Source organism: Mytilus californianus, unplaced genomic scaffold (assembly GCF_021869535.1).
Source record: "Mytilus californianus isolate M0D057914Y unplaced genomic scaffold, xbMytCali1.0.p SCAF_9, whole genome shotgun sequence".
In the NCBI taxonomy this organism is placed as follows: Eukaryota; Metazoa; Mollusca; class Bivalvia; order Mytilida; family Mytilidae; genus Mytilus; species Mytilus californianus.
Window position 1 is genome coordinate 89,581,987 of NW_026262745.1, and position 20,980 is coordinate 89,602,966.

Consider the following 20,980-nt stretch of genomic DNA (forward strand, 5'->3'; position numbering starts at 1 on the left):
TTACCGTTTCACAGATGATATCGGATATGTTCCTTATGTCGTAATTACAGTCCACGTCCTTGCAATAACATGAGCAACACGAAGGGTGCCACATGTGGAGCAGGATCTGCTTACCCTTCCAGTTTTTGGTGGGGTTCGTGTTGCTTAGTCTTCAGTCTTCTATGTTGTGTCTTGTGTAGTATTATTTGTCTTTTTGTCTTTTTAATTTTTAGCCATGGCGTTGTGAGTTTATTTTCGATCTATGAGTTTGATTGTCCCTCTGGTATCTTTCGCCCCTCTTTTGAAGGACATACCTATCGTATTTACTGTTAATTGGTTCTCGTCCTGACATGGATGAAATATCTGTCACTGGATGTATATGAAACTGAAAGCCAACAACCAATCAATTTTGGCATCTTTTAAAGAACCAAGAAAGCTCTCTCTATTGCTGAAACGAAAATAACCTTCAAGAAAATTCAGTTTCTTACAACACTGTGACAATCATGCGTGCTTAAAATTATTGTGACCACAACTGGAACAGTAAATACCGTAGAAACAAATCAATCCTTAAATCAGACAATAAGCTTAATAAATAAAATTTCAAACACAATACATCTATTTAGATCTATTATTTTTATTTTCAGTTATGGGGTGGCCAATGATATGTGTAACACAACTCGACACTATATTGGAAGGAAATCAAGGAAACTTAGTAGGAGGAGAAATGGAAAACTTATGTTGTGTATGTCATTTTTAATATGGGTCTGATCCGAAAAGTATCGATTAGTGAGTACTAGAATACAAAATCAGTATCGCAGTCAACGCCTTGGTTCAGGTGTATGTTTTCAAGAAACCGCTTTCAAAACGTCTTAAAATTTCTCCGACTTGTTTGTGATAACAGACTCCATAATCGTTATAACCAAAACTATCGTCTTGCACAAAGATATTTTGGCTTTAATATTGATTCACTTATAGGGTCTTTGCATCGGAATTACACATATTTATTCTAAAATCAGTTGTTGGCATGACACGGGTCATGTTTTCTCATATATTTTATGATGGTATAATACTAAACCCCTAACAGGAGGGATTGTGCCTGATATTCATATGATGAAGACATAATCTTTCAATCAGTGTTATTGAGGTCTGGAGCTGGCATGTCAGTAACTGCTAGTAGTCTGTTGTTATTTATGTATTATTGTCATTTTGTTTATTTTCTTTTGGTTTCTATTCTGACATCGGACTCGGATTTCTCTTAAACTGAGTTTTACTGTGCGTACTGTCGTACGTTTGTTTTTTCTACATTGGCTAGAGGTATAGGGGAGGGTTGAGATCTCAAAAAACATGTTTAACCCCGCCATATTTTTGCGCCTGTCGCAAGTCAGGAGCCTCTGGCATTTGTTAGACTTGTATCATTTTTAATTTTAGTTTCTTGTGTATAATTTGGAATTTAGTATGACGTCCATTATCACTGAACTAGTATACATATTTGAAGGACGTCTCCGGGTGCGGGAGTTTCTCGCTGCATTGAAGACCCATTGGTGGACTTCGGCTGTTGTCTGCTCTATGGTCGAGTTTTTGTCTCTTTGACACATTCCCCATTTCCATTCTCAATTTTAGATTCGGAATAAAATTTTGGATATTGGTCGAGGCCGTTACCGGCTACATACTTCAAATGAAAGTTTACGAAGGGAAAACATATGGTCCTGTTTCTAATGGTACACTTCAAGATAATTTTTTTCACCGCGATTTCTCTTGTAAAAACACTATTAAGACTATCTATACTACTTAAATGACGCGGTCCAATTTGTTAGCCATGCAACATGACGTAAAAACGACGAATCAAAGAAACAATTTTATATATAACTAATATAGGACAATGGTGTTGATTAAAAATTACACAATTCCAGGCCCTTTAGTTTTCCACGTAATTGATATTACCAATAATTTACAAGTTCTGAGTCGAATCCGATACCGATATATACCAATAGTAACTGTTACCTGTTACCTTATCTGTAGGGTAAACGGTAGTATTTATTCTTCCATAGGCGACAATACTAACATTTTCTAAAATTTCCACTTTTTTATAAAAACTTGGACAAAACAGTTATGTGTGGTATTAGTACTTTATTATTCTGTTAAAGAAATTGAAGTAAAATAGTATCATGGCCATCTTCCAACGGAGCTTGTTCATGATATCCATACCCACTGTCACTTTACATCAAATTTATGAAAATGTGGAAGTCTTTTCAAATAAATCTCAAGAAAATATTTTGATCGATTTTAAAATTTATATTGTAAATATACACACTACAGTTATTCATAAATAAATAAAAAAAAAATATTGTACCCATACATCCAATCACAGTGCTCCTAAGTTGACTTCCTTCACCTGCCTTTGGTACACAAAAGACTAGCCTAAAGCCGGGAAAATGTAATACTACTTTTTTTCCTGTATGTTCCGCCGCTGCCAGGCGCACCACAATATATGTATACAGTGTATTTTAGGATTTGCCATATACACAGTCATTATCAAATCTGAACTTCATCATTACATAGGGATTGACACTACTAAATTTAACCATTGTCAAAACAAATATATCTACAAGTAGTTTCCGGTTGTGATTAGAAAACCAGGACGGATTCAAACAGAAAGACTTTGAAGGCAGAGAAAACAGTGCACCTTATAATTATCATGACTTGTTAAAATGATAATACGAATACTAAAAACCCAGGTTGAAAATAAGGCGTAGGTGCTTTTATTCAGTGTTCCAGTTATTTATAAAATAATTGTTTAACACCGATTGTTTGTCACTTTGACTGACAATTAAGATGCGGAAAGTTAAATGACATGCCTAACAAATACTAGTTTCCTCATTTCAGCATGAAGATAAAATGAGGCGAACAATTGAGGAACATAACACAATGACTATTTTGCCAGTCATGCACAATATATACAGAGATGTTTAAAAAATCTATAGGAATTTTTTACGATGAATTGACTTTTGTTTGCGTAAAAATTCAGTGCAAATATTCCATGCATATTCAAAAAACAAAGCGGGTCTGCCAAAACGATGGGATATGAAGCCTAGACTATCACTGGAGAAAACAACATGGTGTGTTGGTTAGGAGCAGCAATTTTGCCTTTTTATAGGCAACGTTCGACCCCTTCAAACAGTTGTTATATTTGTTCTTTTACTTACACGAGATGTCGGATTTATGGTCCCTATTTATATTAGACGTGTCTGAAAACTTATACACGCTTCACGTTACTGAACGTACGCCTGTTTGGCTTGAATTTTACTGTTGGAAGGGAGAGCTGAAGTAATTTACTGGAAGGGAGAACTGAAAGGTAAGTCCTGGAATAAATTATTATTTATTATTTATAAAAGGCTTTGAACTAGATTTCAGAAACTGCAAGTAATCTTAGGTCAGTAATTTTTGTTTTGTCTTTATGTTAGTTGTTTTAACCTGCGTCGTCGAAGGCGGAAGCAGGTCTAGTAACCTCTCGACTCTGTCCATCCGGCAGTCTTTTAGTCAGTTCGTTCGTCCGAAAAAAAACTTTCGTCAAATATTCTCGGCTTTTAAGAAAGGGAATAATTTAATATTTGGTCTGCAGCTTGATAATGGTGAGTTTTAGAGAGTAAGCAATGTTTGCATTTGCCGTGTAGCCACTTTCTGTTTGCCTAGCTATAGTTTGAAATTTGGCAACACTTACAAGTAAAATTTTCCTCCAAGTTTTCTCGGATTCTATGAAAGGCAATGATTTAATATTTGGTCTGCATCTTGATTATTTGAGTTGTAAGCAACTTTTACATCTGTCGTGTAGCCACTCCCTTTATGCCAATAGTTTGAAATATTACTGCATTCGTTGTATTCAAGGAAATTGTCGTAAAGCTTTTTTTTGGCTCCAATTGAAGTGAATGATTTTAATATTTGGTCTGGGAATGATCTGTTATGCTCCAGTATACATGTTAACTCAATCAATTGCATGCAGCGACGCAGGTCCAGACCCGGTATTGGTTTTGGTTGTGCTTAGTGCTGATCTAATTAGTTAAGGCATTTCCTAATCATTTTTACCGTTTGTTGTAATGTTGCGCTTTTACATTACTGTCCCAGGTTAGGGGATGGATCGTAACATCTCTAACTCCGCCACGTTATGTGCTTGTCTTAAGTCAGGAACTTGGAATTCAGTGATTGTTGTTGGTTTCTTTCTAACTATCATATTCGTTTTTACTTTACTATTTTACCATTGTTCAGGCCTTTGATTTTCTCGTTTGAATTGTTTTTCATTTTGTCATGTCGGAGCCTTTTATAGCTGAGGATACAGTTTGGTTTTTACTTGTCGAAGGTCACAGTTGCGTAAATCCACCTCATTTGAACATTTGTTCTCCTTTTCAGAACTAAAAACTTAACACACGGAGTTTCATTCATGAACAATTTCAGATATGATAAAATTTGTTCATTGGTTTGAGAGCTTACAATTTGTTTAAAAAAAAAATAAAAATTGTGATTATAAGGGCATTAACTCAAATCAAAAAGTCAGTTGTTATATGTATTTCAATCATATAACTTTTATTGGTGATCATTTTTGCAGTGACGATTTTGCTCTACATTTGCATCTATTATATTTTCAAGTTAATAGAAAGAAAAGCTAAAATTAGTTAAAAAATCGTCTTTTAGGCAATAACTCCTATAAGTGGTTTCATTTATTATCGTACTTTTGTAACTCTTGCATTGCTGATCATGTTTGCTCTCTACAGTTTCTGTCCATCTATTAATGTTTTCTTGATAACAGACAAAGCATATTAATAGGTTAAAACGTCGTTTAAGGGCAGCAGGTCTTATGTCGGTATTCATGTTTGTGGATCTTGCATTGCTTATTATTTTGACTATTATTTAATATTAACAATTTTTGTCTATTCTGTAATAATTTTCAAGATAAAAAGCAAAAATGTAAAATCTGGTCACAAATCGTCATTTTACATTTTTAATATAAATGAGTTGATTTTTTCAATCATATTGTTATCTGTTACACATCTTCTATTGCTGATCATGTCAGCTGTTTTCAGTTACTATCTATCTTATAGTTTTCAAGATAATAGACAAAATTACTAGATTATTAAAAAAAAATCGTCTTATATCATTGTGATGATTAAAATAAATTTTGACATTATGATTATTTTTGTCATTCAGAATTTTTTGTATTATCATTTTTAAGATATTGGACATTTACCTGAAAATCCTTCATTCCTATTTGTAGTCATGACAGCCATGTTGGTTGTTAGAGATGACTCGAATATAATTAAGACTATGTATAATTTATATGACCTTTGATAGTTTAGGACGAGTTATTGGCCCTGTAAAATAAAATGTTAATCTGCCACGTTTTGTTAACATGACCAAATTGCAGCATGGTTAGTTATACAAACAGATTTTACATGGCGAATATCTTTTAAACATTGATTGTAAGTCAAATAAGTCTCTAACAAACTAAATATTACATTCTTATATGATGTTCTTCTTTCGCTTTGGAAACAAAGCCATGTTCTAATTCCAATAAAACATGGGCTTCACGTGATTGACGTCACAATTGAAATTGCGACGTCAGTTGTATTTTGTACAAGGCCGGAGATCAAAATGAACATTTATGTTGGTGTTGTTCGCTAGGAAATTGAATAAAATCTTTCTAAAAGTAAGTTTACATGTATCTTTTGATTTTTATTCGTGAAACAGAAAATTTTCTAATACGTTTCAACCTCATCAAACCAAAATGGCATCCTTTCGAACGTGTATTATAGGCCCGCTTCGAAGTACAAAAGTTCTAAATTTTCCTATAAGAATCGAAATATTTCTATCATGCCATGCTCTATGCTCATTTTATCATGGGTAGGCATTATATCTGTCAGCATTTTAAACCTCCCTAACGCTCGGTATAAAAATATTGACAAATATAATGCCTACCCATGTTAAAATGAGCATAGAGCATGGCATAAACAAATTATTTCTTAAAAAATTTTGTTAGAAATGGAAAACCATGACATCTGATGATGACTGACAACGTTAATTAAATGGAAAATGTATGGGGAAAAATTGCAAATTCAAGTTGCTTGTTTAAAGCATGAAAGAAATGGAAATTATATCAAATCTTTGAAAGGAATCTGTACTCATATCATTTTGATAATGTTCAATGCAAAAATACTTAATGTATACGGTATGTGTAATTTCTCATTCTTTTACGACCTTCAACAAAATAAAAAGTTTGGGCGGTACTGCTCGAATAAAGTAGGTTAATTTCCTGTACTAGTAGTTAAAAACGAGTTGTGAACGCGAAATTATGAATAAGGTTTCTTTATACATTTAGTATCAATTTATTTTATTAAAAGAAGGGTTAATGGTTTTAAGTCACAGATATAATGTAAGATCTATAACGCAGTGTCCACGTTTTAAACAGCCATATAACGATATATAGCATATTTAGTTTGCCACTTCTTTTCAGACTTAACTGACACTAGTAAACTACTAGTTTCATATCAATACAGCACTTCTTTCAAAATTATCTTTACTCGTGTTGCATTTTATCTATTTGAAATGAACTGATCTACCCCTTATTGCAAGATAACTCTTTAATGCTGACATTAAACAATGATTGATCAATCACATATTAATCATTTTTGTATCACTGGTCTCTATTTACATGTACCACGCAATACAAAACTATATTCTATTTTTCCTCATCAAACCTTTCGCGGCCCTAGAAACTTTGCTTAAGTAAACTTGTGCAGAGATGATGATGGTGATGATGGTGGATGGGTGTGTAACGTCCAGCGGCAAATTAAAGCATATTCAGGACGAGAACATGGTAATGTAATATGAATATTAAGCATGTTTTGTACTAGACCGACACGCTGAATCGGATTTCCACGTGCTAGTTCAAAAGGTAATAGTCCACAGGAAGACATGTCACCCTACCTGGACATCTTTATTCTGGCTCCGAGATGGTCAGCCTTTGCTCTTACTCCTCATATGCCGCGTGCTAAGCGGAGAAGCAACATTATTAATTAAAGTCTTTGTTTTGATCCAGCCAGGTTTCGAACCCACGACCTCCGACACTTGAGGCTAACTCACTACCACGAGACCAAGGCGGTTTTATTTTTGCAGAGAAGTTGGCAGATATTTTGTTAAATGTGATGATTTTCTTTTCTTTTCATTCTCATTTTGTTTTACATTGAACATGCACTGACATAGTCTGTGTATTATCCCTTTACGACCATTTATTATTGATATAACTTGTTTTGGCCTGAATTTGAGTTTGATACTTGCAACTTGACAACTATCAGGAATTAATGATACGGTTATACATAAAATATGAACATGATACCATTCAGATTTACCGAGAAAACAATTCTCCACCTCTCCACCTATCCTTCCTAACCCCCCCCCACAAGAAGTAGAAGAACTTGCCACAGAAGTCCATACTTGCCAATGTGATGATGTGATGATGGTGGATGGGTGTGTAACGTCCATCGACATATTCAGGACGAGAACATGTTAATGTAATATGAATATTAAGCATGCTTTGTACTAGACCGACACGCTGAATCGGATTTCCTCGTGCTAGTTCAAAACTTGAGGCTAACACACTACCACGAGACCGAGGCTACTTTACTTTTGCAGAGAAGTTGGCAGATATTTTGTGAAATGTGATGATTTTCTTTTCTTTTCATGCTCATTTTGTTTTACATTGAACATGCACTGACATATTCTGTGTATTATCCCTTTACGACCATTTATGATTGATGTAACTTGTTTTGGCCTGAATTCTGTGCAGTGTGATACGAGATGTATATCTTTGTGCAAGAAATAGATAACATGTCACAAACATTGGAATATAGCCTGTATCACTCTATATCAACATTTTAGGTGTAGTAGGCCTTACATTAATGTCATGTAAGATACTGTTAGTTGTAAAGATTGTATTTGTAATATGTATATCCCCCCACACCTCTCGCCCCTTCCCCCTGAGGACCTAATTTGGATATATAGAATTACCTCGAAATATAAATGTTATGTGTACAAATGCTTAAAAACGTTTCTAAATGTTCACGACCGATAAACAACATCGCCATATAAATTAGGATGTGCAATCATGTAAGTAAAACATTATACAGGTACACCCAAACATTCAAACAAATTGTTCAATTTATGAAAAATTTAGTAAAGGTTCTAAGTAACTTGTGATTACGAAATTCTCGACTTAATAATCATCATTAACAAATAGATTATAATGTACGTTTATTGAAATCTAAAACGTCATTACAGACACGGTTATGGTAAACAAGTTTGGATAAATCAATACTGTAAGGTAGGACCAAGGGAAGATCACAGTCCAAAAAAGGAAAATTAACAATAGGGAAAAAAAGATCATCCATTTTGACTGACATTTTTGTGTAGAGTTTCTCTTTTATATCTGACATATCTAAATTCATAAAAGCAAACTATCGCTGTTTAATTTGATTTATTTAAAATGATATATAAATAAAGAGATGTGGTATGATTGCCGATGATACAACTATCCACCATAGTTCAAATGAAGTGAATTGAAATGAATGAAAGCAATGATAGGCAAACTTACGGCCTTCAACAATAAGAAAAAAACCATACCGCATAGAAGGATATAAAATGCCCCGACTTGAAAAATATGAAAAGAATTGAATATGTTTACGTGGAGTTCCCCACAACCTAGTTTGTTTCTATTAATTCCGTATCAACTTCACAAATAATACACAATGGTCTTGAAGTATAGATTCTAGGTACTGACGTTGTTTATCATCTTTATAACGTGTTATCAATTTGACATGGCTCAGTACTTATACATCCCGTCATTGTGTTATTGTGCTATGGTAAAAAAAATGTATTCTTGTCTTTCATTTTTGCTAATTTGCTTTGTCTATATGCCTTTTTGTGTTTCTTTGTTTTTATACTTGTTTGTATTACATTGATTAAGATAATGACACAATGTTGATTGCCGTACCCCTATTTTTGACATTTTTACCTATTGTGTCTGTTTGTTTTGTTTACACATCGTTGTCAATAGGGGCCTCGGTGGCCAAGTGGTCTAAGTAGTTACTACTGTAATCACTAGTCAGTCAACACTGATGTTGTGAGTTCGAACCCCGCTCGTGCAGGTTCACTCGACTCCAATCTTAATTGACTAGGATTTTCAGTTTTCCTATTGAAGGTCGGTGGTTTTCTCCGGGTACTCCGGCTTCCTCCACCAATAAAAACTGGCCGCCACGAAATAGCCCAAAAGCGGTGCCTAAAAGTGACGTTAAAACACCAAAAATCAAATCCAATCGTTGTCAATATAATGGATTTTTTTGCTACTGTCATATAAGTGAGAGGTTTAGCTAGCTATAAAACTAGGTTTAATCCACCATTTTATATATAAGAAAATAACTGTACCAAATCAGGAATATGACAGTTGTTATCCATTCGTTTGATGTGTTTGAGCTTTTAATTTTGCCATTTGATAAGGGACTTTCCGTTTTGAATTTTCCTCGGAGTTCGATATTTTTGTTATTTTACCTTTTAAGTTATAGTTAAAAATCAGTTGATATTTAATTGAAACAAAAACTATTTACCCACTATTCTTGTTTCTTTCCATTTTAAAACAGTTTCTATTGCATATGTGATGATTTATTTGTATGTTGGTTGACCGATCAAGAATGATTTAAATGACACCTCAATGAAATGATATGTACTAATGAAATATGACTTCACAGATTATTTATTGTGTTAGGTAGTATGCAAATATTTTTTGTTATAAGTTTTTTTTATTGATTTCTGATTCAAATATCTAGGTCTAAAAATCACTTGAAAGGAATACATGTTTGGTAAAAACACACATGATACACAAATTTATGTACGTAACTATTTAAAGCTAGTGGCCAATCGTCGTCTGTTTCAGTATTTAGTTTCAGTATGTGATTCAAACAAGATATTACAATTTGAAAAGTATGGATTGAATGTTTATCAAGATATTGCACGGAAACAACATTACTACGTGCATCAGTTCTATCTCTTTTCCAACCCTAGCTTGTTCAATGCCCTATTGAACCGACAGACGAAAAAGAGATTTGCATTGACACGACATTTTTCGTCCTATAGGTCAATGAAAGACATTAACTACGGAACGGCAAACAGTTTAAATGTCAATATCAAGCTTGAACTGCCTATGCAGTTTCGTTCAATTGATGAAAGAATATCACATATAAATTTGAAATAGATTAAACACATGTTTATGAGAAAAATAGTGTTATTCAATATTATTTACCTGCAATTTTGTTGTACACTTATTGTTGACTGGGTTTCATCGACGGGGATTACACCGGAAAATCTACGTTCGTTTCTACTAAAAGGTATTGTGAAATCGATTTTTAAAAACGATTTATCGTACCATGACTGTGTTTTATTTACATTTTGTTATTATGTGTATTTATGTATATTTGAATACCGTTTCCAATCAATTGAGGTGTACACTGTTTTTTTTTCAAGCTTAATTTTGGTTACAGTATTATTTTTTATTCTTCAATTTTAATTCCAAAGTGATAAAAAATCACCAATGGTTTTGAATTATTTATAACTTGTCCAACATGTATTGTCTTATTTTTGTCAACCATATGCTATTACGATCTTATTCAAATTTAATGTGTAAGGGATTGTGATTTCGGTTTATTATCCAAAAAAGTACTGGTGGCGACATAACTAATATATACTGAGGCAGAGTTTATCATGTTTAACCAGCAAGCAAGTTTAACAGAACTGAACTGTCCTAAATACTATTTCAAAAGTTTTATCTAAATTATTACGATAACACGGGTGCAAAAAACTTCATTTTTTATAGTGATGCAAATACCTTAACAGTACCATTTTGATTACACCAGATGCAAGAGCATATACAAGTTTCAAAAGTAAAAAGCTCAAACCGGACTAGGAATCAGAGCTCTGCATGAAGGTGATAAATTTATCAATTTATAAATTTAAAATGATTTCAAATTTTACTAATTTGAATTGAATGAATGGTTATCAAGCATAGGTATCGACCTGGTCGTGATTGTAACATTAAAGGTTCCAACTGTATTGTTTAAGGCGAAACCAAATACAAACTATATGGAGCCGATACAAAGCACAAAAGCAAAGTAAAAATGCATTTGCACTGCTTTTTTAAACTATGCTGAAGTTATCGTGTGCAAATCATTTTCAGTAGACTACGTTCAGAAATATGTTATTTTACAAATGAAATATAAAGGTAAATGTCTATAAAAGTCATATATGGTATTATTGTACCACTCTTGCACTTATATTTATAAAACTATTTACATATATCTATTTTTTTTTTTATTTTAGTAATCCAAATAGTTATCATGAATGTTTGCAACGGGTTTGTCACATACATTTACGGTCGTATTTATAGATTTTCCTCATTTTATTTTCATTAACTCAATAAAAAAAAAAAAACCAGTCGAACCCATTGAATTTTTCAATGAACAGTAAACACATCAAAAGTTTAAGATGAGATAAATTGTTAATTCCTTCTCATTTTCTTTACACTTAATGGAAAACAAATCTTTCTTCAAATGCATATTTCATTACGTTTAAAGATGTTTTTTCTTTTTTTTTTTTTTTGGTATATTTGTATTGATGTAATATGTTAATTCAAAGACATAATATTTATAGCAACGTGTTTATCATTTTTTTGGATAACTCATTATATATTTATTATATTTTTATAACTTTACGTAACGTTATTAACAGTTGACCAGAATATACATCTTTGGTGGAAAAGAAACCAAAAAAAGAAAAAATCTACAAAAGATAGAAAATAAAAACACATCGTCATATTATGTATTTGTTAAATGGACACAGTGTGAACTATGATGAACACGCATATGTTGTTAAATAGACGACAAAATGTTAGAATGCATACGAAAGAATCAAATGGTTACCGTGCCCAGAAATTAAAAACGATCCTGATGAACTGATCGATCCTTTAAATAAACTTATTCTAAAAGGTTACCAATTCAACACTGTAGTTAGATCTTTGAGTATTGCTTTTATTGGTATTGATATTGATTTTGTTGTTAGTAAATTAAAAGCAAACTAAATATTATTGTTATATACATGTGCACAATTTTACTTTCATGGATCTACAATCTGTCGATACCTGTATCTTGGCATTGCAAAAGGTTATGTTTTTTCTCTGACTGTTTACGACGTGTTTACACTTAATCCATTGGATGTTGGCTGTGTTATATTGATAATTTAGTCTTAGATACATGATTTGTTTTTATTAGTTGTTATTGGCTTTGAACTAGCGGTCAGTAACTGCGAGTACTTTCAGATCTTAGTGTATAATTAGGAAACGGAAAGTCCCTAATCAAATGGCAAAATCATAAGCTCAAACATGATAATATGCTTGGTATATATGTCATTTTGTGCTTCTTTGTTACATATTTGTTTGTAGTTATAGTGATAAGGGTTGTAGCACGATGTTGACTGCTGTATATTTGACATTTTGCCTATTATGTCTGTCTGTTTTGTTCACGCATCGATGTCAATATAATTGAATTTGACAACAATGCGTGAACAAAACAAACAGACATCATAGGTAGAAATGTCAAATATACAGCAGTCAACATTGTGTTATAATCTTAATCAGTACAAATGGTTGCTGCGTTACAAGTGTTTATATTGAGACGCCACTTCGTACACAAGGAATATTTAGAGACCGTACAAACTCACTAGATATGTATACAGATGCCGAGATATTCAAACGCTATCGTTTTCCAAGGGACAAGGTGTTGGAACTGATAGACCGTGTTTCACCCATTAAAGAGAGACCTACAAGACGGTGGATGTCAATTTTTGTCAACACGCAGGTAAAATGTTAAATGTAAGAGCAAACATTTATAACCGTTTACACTCAGCTAAACAACAAAGTCAAACATGACGTCGACATCTACCGGAAACTACATACATTCACTCGTTCCAAGTGCACTTTGTTCAATCTCTCGTCCTCGTTGGAACAACATTAAAAAGTGTTGCAAGTGGAATTTAATTTACTGTGGCGTAGTTAGGTAATTTCTGAGTGTACGCCCCGAACCTCGGCAATGGGTATGAAAGCCCCCAGTAGGTTCAGGGCAGAGGACCCCATGGTAGGAGGTGTGAAGCTGACTCATTATTGAGAAAGAGGGACAAATTGTGTTATTAAAAACTCATCTATAGCAACATACGTAAGAGCCAATTTATATATTTTCATTGTTACAAACATGAGGGGATGTGATATGATTACGAACAAGACAATTTCCCGCCAGTTACAATGACATTATTATACGTAGTTATATAGGACACAGTACGGCCTTTCTACAATGAGGAAAAAAAACATATCGTATGATCGGCTATGAAATACTCCAACACGAAAACTGAAAAAAAACATTTTCAAGAGAAAACTAACTTCCTAGTTAATAAGAAAACAAACGAAAACAAAATATATGACAGACATGAACAAACGACAACCACTGTTCTATAGGATCCTGACTTGAGACAGACACATAACTTACAGTTGGCTTTGCGAGATGGGTTTTACTCATTGTTGCAGGCCGTACGATGATAGTTAGTTCTTAGTTGATGTGTCATTTGGTCTCTTGCCGAGAGTTGGCTCACAGCAATCATACCACATCTTCTTATTTTTATGTTTAAAGAATGAATAAAAACCAGAACCAAGTAAGGGCCCACAAAGTGGATATAGAGAATACATGTATAAAAGAAAAAAGAACATTTAATTGCTTAGATACAAAGAATTTACACAAGCACAATACAATTTGACTGTAATAAAACCTTTGGTTTAAAAACTATTCTATAGTTACAGGAAAATAAATATATCTAACTTATATTGACTTTATGTGACAGATTTAAACATATTTAACCTAGAACAGTTGTTTGACAGCACAACATAAGAACAAACTGTAATAATAAATAACAATTGGATTTAATCAAAAAATCGATACGAGACACAAAAGAACAATAAGATAAGAACAATAGTCACAACGCTTGGAAAAAGGAATAATCACAGTTACCGAAAGCTTAGTACACTGGTATTATATATTATGTCAATTTGACCATTTCAAATGTTTAAAATGTCTCCCAAGGGAAAAAAAATATATGACCGATTGAGACTGGCAAATGTCACTTTACTACATGATTATAACGATTTTGTAAACTTTGTACAAATATATATATAACACAATAAAAATTCAAATACCATCAAATTGATCACCATTTTCAACATAGTCAAAATAGATAATTCACTGAATTGTTATGTATATTTGCTTTGTTAATTTCTTTTTCTGTTACTTCTCTTCTTTGAGAAAAAACCACCTGAGAAATCTGAAAGATATGGTTACATAGTAGGACATACATACATACATACTAATATTTGATATTTTGTTGATAATCTTTATAATCCGTTTTCCTTGTGATATATTCAGATAATGTAGCAAAAGCAAAAACACATATCGCCATTTACCAGCATATATATATATTCATAGACAACGACAGTTCCTGCTTGGTGTTGTATTGCTGTAATACATATAACTTGTTAAAATGAAATGCTTATTTTGCATTGTCTGGTTTGATATTTTACTTCTCTTCTTTTTTTTTGTTATTGATTAAACAAATAGCTTAAATGTCATCATGTTCAATAATTGTCCCTGTATTTTGTCGACAACCAATCAAACGTGTAGATATGAAGTTGGTATATACAGTGGTCTATAATCTGTTTTATGAAAATAAAATTGTAAAGTCCATTTCATCAATTCATAATGTATTTTCCATAAAGACCATCTGGTATGTGTTTGCTGTTCTTATGAAGTACATGTATACTTTGTTTTCTTAACATGGTCATATTAACTGACTAACTGATCTATACATACCGACTGAATAAAACTCAAATCTACATAGAAAATTTATGACCGCATTTCATTCAATAATAGTGCGTTTGTTTGGTTTCACTTACATGGGGTGTTCATATAACGTGTATACATATAATGTAAATTATTCGCCCTGTGCACAATGATTGAATGATATTACGCGAAGTAAGTGTGTATTGTATCGTCAGTGCATCCTGATTTTTTCATTTCTCTTATGGTTGCAGTCTGTTATATTTTTCTTGAATGAAGAAGAGACATTTCTAGTATCACCTACCGCACGAAGTGTTATATGATAAATAGTGATACGAAAATCTGCGATAATTTGATTGGCTTTTTCATCATCATGAGACGATATTACGACATCTCCATGGGTTATTCGTTGTGTCATGTGTTATGGCTTTCAGAGGTTATAAGATGTACATTCTGGCCATGGCAGCGGACATATTTGATTTCTTTATTGATATACAAAACACTCACACTTTTCACCTGAATATCTTCTCTTTGTCAAATCGTATAATATTCTTAGTACAAAATGTTTTCAAATGTCCCATGTTAAAGTTTGACACCGAAACAAGACATTTGACGTCATACTTGTAGATGTAAAAACTAGATCAATCATTCGGAGATTATTTGATTAGATACAACGAGTCATAGTGTTGACTATAAGAGAAATATGAACATATTGTCTATATTTGTCGTTTGTTGATGCGGTTCATACATGTTTCTTCTTTCTTGTTTTTGATATAGATAAGACGTTAGTTGTCCTGTTTTAATTGTTTTACACTAGTCAATTTGGGCCCTTTTTCGCTTTCTATCGCTGTGAGTCAAGCATCCGTGTTGAAGTCTACAATGTATACTTTAACCGCCGATTGTTTACTTTTACCTTTGAAGGACGCACTTAGACCTATAATGGTTTACTTTTACAAATTGTGACTTAAATGGAGAGTTGTTGTTACATTGGCAAGCATATCACATCTTCTTATTTCTGTGATAACTTTGAAATAATTTTAGCAATAGCATAAGACATTCCGTACGAATATATTGGAACGTCCATGAAAAAAAATTAGCAAAACAAAAGGAGAGAAAAACAAATCAAAACCAACAACAAATATAAATCATAAGCATATCCAGAAATCAACGCCACTTTGCTTATTTGAATATTAAACTAAAGAAATCGGATACGGGTCACGAAAATTATATTGAAATGCTAGGGAATTTAAAAAAAAATGTCTGTTTTAACTTTAATTTAAGTGATAGACAGGTTGCGGGGACAGAAAATAAATAGACACAACAATATACACCATTTAAACGAAACATAATGACTGTCGTTGCAAAAATCAACGTTCCTGGGCTATCTTAAAAATCGAAGCGAGAGGCTTTTAACATTGCATTATAGAATACAGGCTAAAATGGCTGAAACGTCAAATTTGCAAACTTCGTGTTGAAAATTGGCTAACAAGGTCAAGCGAAAACAGGTTGCGGGGATGAAACTTGAAACTTGAATATCCAAAGAATAAGCAAGTCCAAACCTTGTATGTGTAGTCGTTGAACTCTAGGTTCCCACGTAAAGTTAAATGCCCCTATTTCAAGAAGCATAAACTCACGAAAACACGAAAAATTCACTAAATTCGCGATTATTGTTTTGATTTTGACCGCCTGACAACTTTACGGAAATATCAGAGTGATTATAAACAAGGACTCTGTGACGGGCAACTTATAATATCCGTGTATTAAAGATTTTAATGACATCAAGCCAGTCCAGTTCAAACTATTATCACGTGGTACAATTCTCATTTACATATTATGAATATTAATTAGCAAAAGTACTACGAATTTCTGGCTATGGAAAGAAAAGATGATATAAACATAAAACACACTCACCGACAGTTTTTGCACATGCTAAAATATACATGCAACATTGTTAAAAAGATAAATTGAGATAAAATATTTTATCAATATATATTGAAACAATATCATCTTCATCCGTGATCAACCTTTTAAAATTTTCAAAAGTTAGATGAAAAGTGTTTGACTCATTTTCAAGATTCCGTCTTAATCTTTGTCTATAATAAAATGATCAGAACCGAATAGTATAAGTTATAAGCTTTTACTTTTGTCTGATCATTTTTTGAATTCAGTGGTCAAGGTTGCTTGACATACAATTCAAATTATTGCTGAATTCTATTGTGTGTTTTATTGGTTTAATATCCAACTATGGTACATTGTATGGAAAAACATAAAAACTTACAAAAATCGTCCATGTATTGGCCAACTGTAAAATACAACATAAACATGATAAATATGATCAAAATGTTCGTGGAATAAACGTACATGTTTCAAAGGTATTTTTTTTGGATGAATAATTAGGAATGCGATTATCTTAGTAGTACTGTGCATGAGCATGGGTTGTCATCTTACTTTCTCTGAGGTTGTGAGTTCGAACCCGCCTGTGCGGGTGCACTCGACTCCAATCGTTATTAACTAGGATGGTAAGTTTTCCTATCGTAGGTCGGTGGCATTCTCCGGGTACTCCGGCATCCTCCATCAATAAAAACTGGCCGCCATGATATAGCCCTAAAGTGGCAGGAATGTAAACTCACCTTGTAGGGTTGTTTCTATAAAACAAAATGCAAAATAAAATGACAATTGAACCAGATTTAACAGTAATTACTTAAGAATTGGTTATATTTATTTGATATTTAACTTACTTTACTTTTCCCGAATACACTTAAAATTGTAATACTACGCAGTTTCACTGGTTGATCATTAGTCCATATTTGATCAATAAAATGTGTACAAGTTTTCCCCCTCAAAACATCATCTTTCCTTAATTATTCAACAGATGGTCGTCAGTAAGACCAGATTCTTAGTTTTGTTCATTTTCAGATATGCCACATATTATCTTGCTAAAATAGAACATCTAGAAAGCATGACAAAGCATCAAAGAAAAACAATAGAGACTTAGTAATGTCAAGGATTAAAAACACGTATGAAACACATTTTTTATATTTTCATGGTCATAATTGAAAAATGATTTTATCCAATAGGTTGTCGTAGATATTTACTGATACTTACTCAGAAAGTCTTTCTTCCCTGAAAAACAATAGGAGAGTATCTGTTTTAAAGGTATTCTTATTCGAGTTAGAAATCTAAAAGGAGTAGGTCCGGTAAGACCCCTTTTTGGCCCCAAAACATAGCAGTTTTACAAAATTGTTAAAATGTAAACTTTGAGCTATTTATTGGAAAGTAGATTTCCTCTGCTACATAAATATGGGCTGTTTTTGACAATACAATGCACACATATCGGATATCAGCATCATTAAGTCCTGCTAAATTACTGAAATCGTCACAATGTTAGCATTTGAGTTAAATTTTAGACGGTTTCCGTCTTTTAAAAATGGAAGTGGCCGCATCTGTGTTTATTCTTACCGGTATTTTAATGAAAGTTGTAATTGATGATAATTCATAACATATATAAAGGTTGAGAGTAAACACGGATGCGGCCACTTTCATTTTTGACAAAAACCATCTGAAAAGTGACATATCATGGCATATTTGATAGATTTTTCATATTGAAGCTTGATTTTGAGCGTCTTTTATGACTAAATCACTTCAAATCTTTCACATAAACAAATTGAATCGACTGAAGTAGACACTTATCTGTTTAAAAAGTGTTCAAAATCTTTCATCAGATGAACCTAAAATTTGAGGCCAAAATCGGCCCTTACCGAACCTACTCCTTTAATCGAATCTATTTCAGCAGAGCTGCTGGTTCGAATTATAGATTAATTTCATCAGCCATTATCTCAGGTTAGATTTAAATTTGATTTGGGTTGAATATAATCTTCAAATCATATTCTCTCCTTTCTTTTTCATGTATTTATAACATTTGATTAGAAACACGATTATGAGTGAGTTATCTATAGTAATTATCTTCATTTTCTGCTGTTGTAAGAACGTGCTATCCCTGTCATTGTTTCTTCATTTTCGTTTCTGTAATCAGTCTGAACTTGTTATTCGTGGTTTTCATTGATGATTTGTCTGGTTATGCCATTTGTTATGTCTTACCCTTTGTTTTAGTAAATGTATGTTGTACGGGTTTTCTTTACGTTTAAAAATATTTTTCTCTTGTGATTATATAGCCCAGTCCTTCCTTGTATTCTTCGAAGGGTTGGTTTCTTATAACGCCTTGGCATAATCAAACATCTTTTCATATTCAACCGAGATGAAACGTTATTCTTACCAACAATGGTCACATTGGTATCTGAACAGTTTTGCTGACTGTTTTCTGAAATCAGAGATATGAAAATGTAAATTGATGAAACTGGACATATAGAAAACAAAACGATAAATACACATAAACATTTTGAAAAATTAATCAAACACCCGCTTACATAGTGGTCAAAAGCTATCAATTTCGATTTGAGGGAGAAAAGATATTAAGCAATGCTATCGTTCAATATAAGCATCTTCTTTGAAATTAAAGAGTTTCGAAGGACATGTATAATGTTTTGACTGAAAAAATGTTACAAATGCAAAAGAAAAATTGGAAAACCAACTTAGTATGACTGGTATTACCTGCGAAAAAAAAACCCATTTATGTTAAAAATATACTAGAACCGTACGATGACCTATAGTTGTTAATTTCTATGTCATTTGGTCTCTTGTTGAGAGTTGTCTCATTGGCAATCATACCACATCTTCTTTTCTTATATAGAAGCACAAAGCTTTACTGGTTCCAATATAGAATTATCCAAAGAATTTCGTGAACTAATGTACTACTTTATAAAAAAAAGATTAACAATAGTGATATATGTTTAAATACTTTCAAAAAAACCATCTTTTATTGAGTGTCATATTGTCTACAGTCTTTAACGTGTAATAAACAATTGGATTGTTTGAAATTTTGAATCATTAAACTGCATTTGAGTATCAACATTTTTAAATTGAATTTTGGTTAAAATAAGACAAAAATACAAAATACTATATATTAATCGAAACAAAGTACAAAAGACATGTTGCGCATGCATATGCATTTTGATGAAGCAAATTCGGTACACAAAAAAACAAGCATACTCATATCATCCTAGTAATATACCAAATGTTTGAAACATAAACAAAGACATATATTACATGTTTTAGAATCAATTCTGATTGCTTTTACGTAGTTCTTGACTAGCTATAACTGTTCAGAAAATACAGTTAATTTAACCGAGATAAAATATTCATCCCAACATAAAACATCTACATAACTAATATTGATTGTAAGTAAGTTCACAAAAAAGTACACGATATGAAATGTGAAAACGATAGTGTATATGTTTACAAATTGTCGGATTGGCAATTATACTACAGCTCCTTAATTGTGAACAGTCTCAAGTTCATCATCAGTTTCAAAATATATCCCAGTCCTTATTATAGTGATATATATGTATGCTAAAGGTTCAAACACGATGTTTTAATGGGGGGGGGGGGGGGGGGGGATTATTTACTCTAGAATAACCATGTTTGCATCTTTGTTTTTATTTTCTTAAAAGTTTCAAACGCCTGAATATCCGACCTTTAGCATTCAAGTGAACTTGGTGTGAAATATTCCAGTTCACGTGTTGTGCTCAAAGTAATCATATAACATATGTAGGTCAAGAATTTCATTAAAGATTTGTCTAAATGGTCATCTGGTGCAGGTTAGTTGGTACAGTTAATGTTATCATAGTTGTTTATACATTACAAATCCATTGAGTATGATAATCATAGGCTATTGTTGGTCATCTCAACAAGATTGATTTTCTTACATGAGCCGGTATGTCGAATTTGGGAAAGCAATAAAGTTGAGATGAACAATAATAAACTATTTTTCGCTATTTTACCTATCACGACGGTTGTTAATTTCATTGACAACGGCACATGTGCCCTTTATTTCGTATCACTCTACTGTGCCGGGAAAAAAGATTATCAGTCAGCAAGTTCAAAAAAAAATTCGTAAAATATTGATAATAATAGATAAACATTTA

General features: G+C 32.6%; 2 long non-coding RNA genes across 2 annotated transcripts in view; both read right to left on the minus strand.

Annotated features, from left to right (window-relative positions):
* Positions 1-20,980, minus strand: part of LOC127716037 (uncharacterized) — a 95,479-nt gene that overhangs the window by 16,995 nt on the left and 57,504 nt on the right. The window lies entirely within an intron of this gene.
* On the minus strand, positions 16,850-17,584 carry LOC127716062 (uncharacterized). Its single transcript, XR_007988742.1, has 3 exons — positions 17,570-17,584; positions 17,218-17,241; positions 16,850-16,868 (listed from the first exon to the last, which is right to left on the minus strand). It is a non-coding gene; the product is annotated as an uncharacterized LOC127716062 (long non-coding RNA).